Source organism: Mastomys coucha, unplaced genomic scaffold (assembly GCF_008632895.1).
Source record: "Mastomys coucha isolate ucsf_1 unplaced genomic scaffold, UCSF_Mcou_1 pScaffold6, whole genome shotgun sequence".
Classification (NCBI taxonomy): Eukaryota; Metazoa; Chordata; class Mammalia; order Rodentia; family Muridae; genus Mastomys; species Mastomys coucha.
In genome coordinates, this window is record NW_022196912.1 from 40,878,015 (window position 1) to 40,883,811 (window position 5,797).

Below are 5,797 nucleotides of genomic sequence, written 5' to 3' on the forward strand. Positions count from 1 at the left end.
GCCATTATGAGGAGCCGCGTGGACTGGGGTGGAGTCCACTTTAAACAAGTATGTGTCTAGGTCTCCCTCCTGGCTGTCCATGGGTCCTGGTGATTTTTTTAAACAGAGGCCCAAGCTTTGCATGGTCCTGTCACTGTCTGCTGAACTGTCTTAGTTTGCTTTTCGGTTGCTGTGATAAAACACCATGACCAAAAGCCACTTGGGGAGGAAAGGGTTTATCTCATCTTCCAGTTTGCACTCCACCATGAGGGAAGTCAGAGCAGGAACTTGACAAAGGAACTGAACCAGAGGCCACGGAAGCGAATTTACTGACTTGCTCCTCATGGCTCCCTCAACTTATCTTCTTATACCATCCAGGACTATAGGTTCCAGGAGTGGCACTGCCCCCCCCTTCCAGGAGGTTTGGCCCTCCTATATCAACCATCAGATCATCAAGAAAATGACCCACATGCTCGTCCAGAGATCAGTGTTGTGAGGACATTTTCCTCTTTGCAAATGGTTCCTGTGACGTCATCCTCCACGCCTGCGCACTTGCTCAGTACCCTCCTCCTTGGGGCTTGCTAGGTTTCTGCCGCACTTCGCAGGCCCCTCGGAACTGTTTGCAACAAGATGACAAAAACCTAACCAGGACATGGATTTTCTTCTCCAGCACCAGCCTGGACTCAGCTGAGCTATGTCTGCCCTATCCCCACAGCATGTGGGGTGAATCTGCTCTTTGCTAGGTCCCAGCGCAAAGCGGGGCTTGTTCTCCAGGCCCCTGGGTTCCCGGTTATAGATGTAAAGGCCCAAAGAGAGAGTGCAGGTCTTCCCTGAGGAAGCCCTGCTCTCTGGCGACAGAGCTCTTGATCTCTTCAGGATACTTGCTGCAGGACTGAATGGAGTACCCGGATGCCTTAGATGGAGCTGTCAGCCATAGAGAACCTGTTAGCCCTTGGGCTTTGGCCTAGTCACCCAGGCCTTTCCTGTCAGCTGGCTGTTCACACTAGAGCTGGGCTACCTGCTACACTGTAGTCACACCCTGCCAGCTGCCTTGCTTCACAGTCTGTGTGAAGTTGCACCGGTTGTTTCTAACTCGCAGATCTGGACTCAGCAGGCCACAGAGCACCTGACTGACCGTACCTGGACTTGGTTTGGAAGCCTACCTATGGCCAGAAAGAAAATTCTTATGGTTCAATGGCCACACCTGTTCTGCAGGTTTAGCAGAACCCTAAGTCACGGCACACGGCAAGACTCAACAGTAACCACACTCAGAGTGCCAATGGAAATATCAGACGCCTGTTTACTATTATTATCATAATAATAATTCTTGATATTTTACCATATACCTGACGTGTGTTGCGATATCAAGGCTGTGTGTGTGTTTAGCATATGTAATTTGACAGGTTGGGAGATAGGTATTAATCTGTGAAATCCCCAGCACAGTCTATACTATGGGCATTTTCATGTTCTCCTAAAGTTTTTTTTTCTTGAATATTTTACTTCATATATATTACATAATATATATGTATATATTATATATACATTTAATATATACACATATATATATCCATATAAAATATGTCTTGACCCTATGTGCCCCAATATCCCCCGCCTGTCCCTTTGACACTCCTTCAACATAGCCCCTTCTTGTTTTCATGTGTTTGCCTTTTTATAACCCTGGAGTCTAATCAGTGCTGCCTGCTAGACTGGTCTTGGCTTGATTATGTCCAGGTAAACATAGTTACGGTGAGTTCCGTGGGTACAATGACTGTTCTGGCTTAGCTTGTTGCCTTTTTTTTTTTTTTTTTTTTTTTTTTTTTTTTTTGTCATCTTGACCCAAGCCAGAGCCATCTGGGGAGAGGGGAGCGGTCTGTGGGATTTCGTTCCTGCTGGGACTGTCCTCAGTGATGAATTAGGATGGAGAAATGCAACCCAAACCAACCCTTTCCTCCTCAGCTTGCTGTTGGTGGTGATTTTTATCCCAGCACTAGAAAGCAAAGTGGGCTAGTGCCCGTGTCCAGGCCAGAAGACAGCAACATTTAGACCACTGTTATTTATCAAGGCACTTTAGTAAAGCTGGAAAGATGGATGACACCATCCAATGCAGGGAAGCTGAGTGGTTGGTTGTTGCCTGGGGCTGAGAAGAGAGGGAAACTGTGTAGGGAAGGGAGTTGGGGGCGGGTGGGGTTGGGGGGGGGAAGGGATGGGCAGGGCGTGGGTGGGTGGTGTCGTCGAAGTTTTAGCTAAGTCCTAGATGTCTACTGCAATCGCGCCTGTAATTATCAGAACCCTATTACATACTTAGGATTTGACTAATAGGGTAGTTTGACACTAGATGCCCTTATTATAGCAGATTGTAATGTAATATAATTTGTCATGTATTAATAGTGAATTAATTATTTGTCTCACTGCTGAGACAAGAGCACCTTAAGGAAGGGGGAGCTTTATACTGGCTCACAGTGTGAGGTTATCGCCACTTTATCAGGGAAGGGACTGAAGCCGGAGCAAAACACCCTCCAGGTTCATCAGGATTGTTATAGTGACAACAGGATTTCTCTCTTTTAAAAGCTAAAAAAAAAAAAATCCAACCCTCTTACTGTGTGAGCATATGTATGTATATGTAAGTGCATGTATGAGTATGTGTTTGTACCCATATATGTGTGCAATCATTGGAACCGAAAGGTTTTTAGGTGAACACAAAAAAACTGATAGTCCCATGTCTCATTAGATCTATGCTTAGGGGATTTTGGAAGCTATTCCCTCTTTCACCATATTTTGGGGCAACAAAGTACGTGAAACGATACATGGCTTGAGTGTGGGTCCTGCCATGCTGGGGTAAGGCTGGTCCCGGGGTCTGGCTCTTCCTGCATGATCTGCCTGTGCTGTCTGTCCAGCTGGACTCTTGACTGCACAGCCTTGGCTACGGGTCGTTCTCTAACAATGGTCGCCAGTAGCAGTTGGCAAACGCTTTGGTTGCCTGTGCACACAATGCCGACAGTATACTATTGAGCAAACATAGTTCCCCGGGGTGTCTTTGCCCAGAAGTTTCTTATCGTCCTTCCTGTTCCCTAGTCTCAGCAGGGAGCTTTGTGCAGAGGAAAGAGGAAGCTCTTTAGAGCCTGAAGTCACCTGCTTTTGTGACTTAGCACAGGTCCCTCTGGTTAGCCCTCTGGTTTCAGGTTTCTTGGGATAATGGAGATGGTGTGTGTGCCGTGTTATTGAACGCTGCACCATCAGGACCCACATCCTTTTCTTTCTCTTTTTCCATTCTCGAACCAACAACTGCTCTTTTTCCTCCTCCTTTCCTGTCTTTGATAAATGTCTCCTCCATTCACGATTCATGTCCTTGGCTCCTAACCTTGGAAATAAAAGTGAGCAACGTTGATACAGATCTTTGGTAAAAGAAGTCTGGGATGGAGCTAGGGTCATTACAATTTGGAAATTACCAGGGTCACTGATGATGACCTGTAGGGTGGACAGAACCCGCTTAGGTTAATACCTAAGTGGGGCTTACGTAGGCATTCATCAGAAACGATTTACTGGGCTCGAGAGGATATGATTGTCTGGCCACTTAGCTGACCCTTCCCACACATGGTATGCGCTTGGACTCTGGAAGTGACTTCTGTGTGCATCACCTGTGTCAACCCTGTCACTCTGCAAAACTTCCTCAGAGAGGCTAAGGTTGAAACAGCTGGCACTTCTCCCAGCTGCCTCTTTCTTGTGACACCTGTCTCCGGAGTCCTCTATCTCATGCTTCAGGGCATACCTCGTCTGTACAGTGTGTCTTTCCATCTGGGGAGAGTGTCTTCTAAGCTCTCTGCTAAGAGATTAAGGAACCCACTTGTGTGATGCTTGCTGGCGTGGCCCTGGCTGGCAGTCCGGAGGATCTCCACTTTGGGTCACAGTCATCATGTGGTCTGTAGTGTGAGCTGCCCCACAGCACCCACAAATGGGGAGTGTCTGGGCTGAGAGCCCAGGTGAGCTCTGGCTGGGAATCTGTAACCGTTGCTTCAGTGCCTTGCCCAGCACCTGTAATAATGTTGGAGGTGGCAGCTGTAGACCATCTGAGGCAGCTACAGGGGAAACACGGGGGCTCGGAAGCCATGAAGTCCCCATGTTCTTCCAGTCTGTGCATCCATTACAATGGTCTCCTCCTCATGCTCATTGCTCCTCGATCAGGGAGCTGCAGCCAGGGGAAACTGCTTGTTTAGGCTTTTCTGGATTCCTGGGCATGCTGTCCTCTGAGATAGGGGCCATATGATGTTGCATGACTGAAGAACCAGACAGTCATTGATGGTATTCGAGGCTGTGGGTGATAACGCTCTTGCAGAGATGAGAGCATTAGGAAATGGTCATAACAAGAACTACCTATGCAGGCGGTGGTGGCGCACACCTTTAATCCCAGCACTTGGGAGGCAGAGGCAGGTGGATTTCTGAGTTCGAGGCCAGCCTGGTCTACAGAGTGAGTTCCAGGATAGCCAGGGCTACACAGAGAAACAAAAAATCCTACCTGTGATAGGGCTTCATTGTCAACTTGGTCCTAACACTGAATATTGTCTCATTCACGACCGAGGATATTGGAGCATAGAGCCACTCATAGGTAAGAAAGCCAGCACCTAAACTCTGTGGCTCTGGGATCTGACTTTATCCACCATGTTGTTCTGCTGTGCAGCAAATATAGACAACATGGGTAGCTTAGTCAGTAGAGTGCTTGCCTAACATGCATGATGAAGTCCTGAGTTCTAGTCCCCACTGTTGCTTATACTATGCTATGCGTGCTGGTACATTCTTCTAACCTCAGTGCACAGGAGGTTGAGGTAGGAGGATTGCCAAGAGTTTGAGGTCAGCCTGGGCTACAGAATGAAAAAAAAAATGAAAGGAACATTCTGCTTACTTTTTGGATGTTACTAAATGAAAAGGAAGAATGATAAAAATGGTTTGGCTTGGTTGGTCTAGATTCCATAAAAGACTGAGATAGTTCTCCTAAAACCGCAATCAATGTGTGGATGCATTAAGAAAGGCCTGGATATCATAAAGGGCCTGGCTTTTCTTAGCCCAAGAGGGAATGGGTCCTGGGGCATGGATTTAATCTTACTTGGCTGGACTCATTGGTCCTCTCCAAAGGACAAGACTTCTGTATCTAGACTTTTCCATGTAATATCGGAGGTAGAGCTCAGGGCTCCAACAACCCGCAGGCTGACTCAGCCTCCTTCTCTCCATTCCAGCCTGAGTTCTGGTGGTTGAATGACTGCTCTGGCCTTCCTGAGTCCTGCACTATGTCACCTAGCAGAAGAACATACACCATCTGCTGCCTTTGTCCCTGTTGCTATGAGGATTCTGTAGGTGAACTGTGATCTCCTGGGAGCTCTTTGCAGGAACCCTCTGCAGAGATTTGACCTCTACCTTGTTTTGACCTCTTGGAACTTCCTGTAAGAGATTAGTGCTTTAGAGTTGAGACAGCCTTCCCAGCTCAGCCGGCTCCTTTATTTTACAGAGATGTTTTCATGGAGAGTCTTGTGGACACCTGTGGCTCCCTGAGGTGGCACCAGGGAGAACTATTGTTATAATGTTACTAGCACAGGACGCTGCCTGCTGCACTGCTTGGCTCACTCCTGGTGCTGTGAGGCATGATCAGTAGACAATAGACACCTTGGCCAGGAGCCCAGGGCTTTTCTCACAATCATTATGGATGCTCACTGTACACTTTGTGGTTGTGCAGCCACGATAAGCAATGACATTTTCCTCTGGAATGGCCCTGTTGGTGAGGGACAATTGTTTTAGACCTCTACTCCAAGATTAATCTATGTGTCTCAGAGAC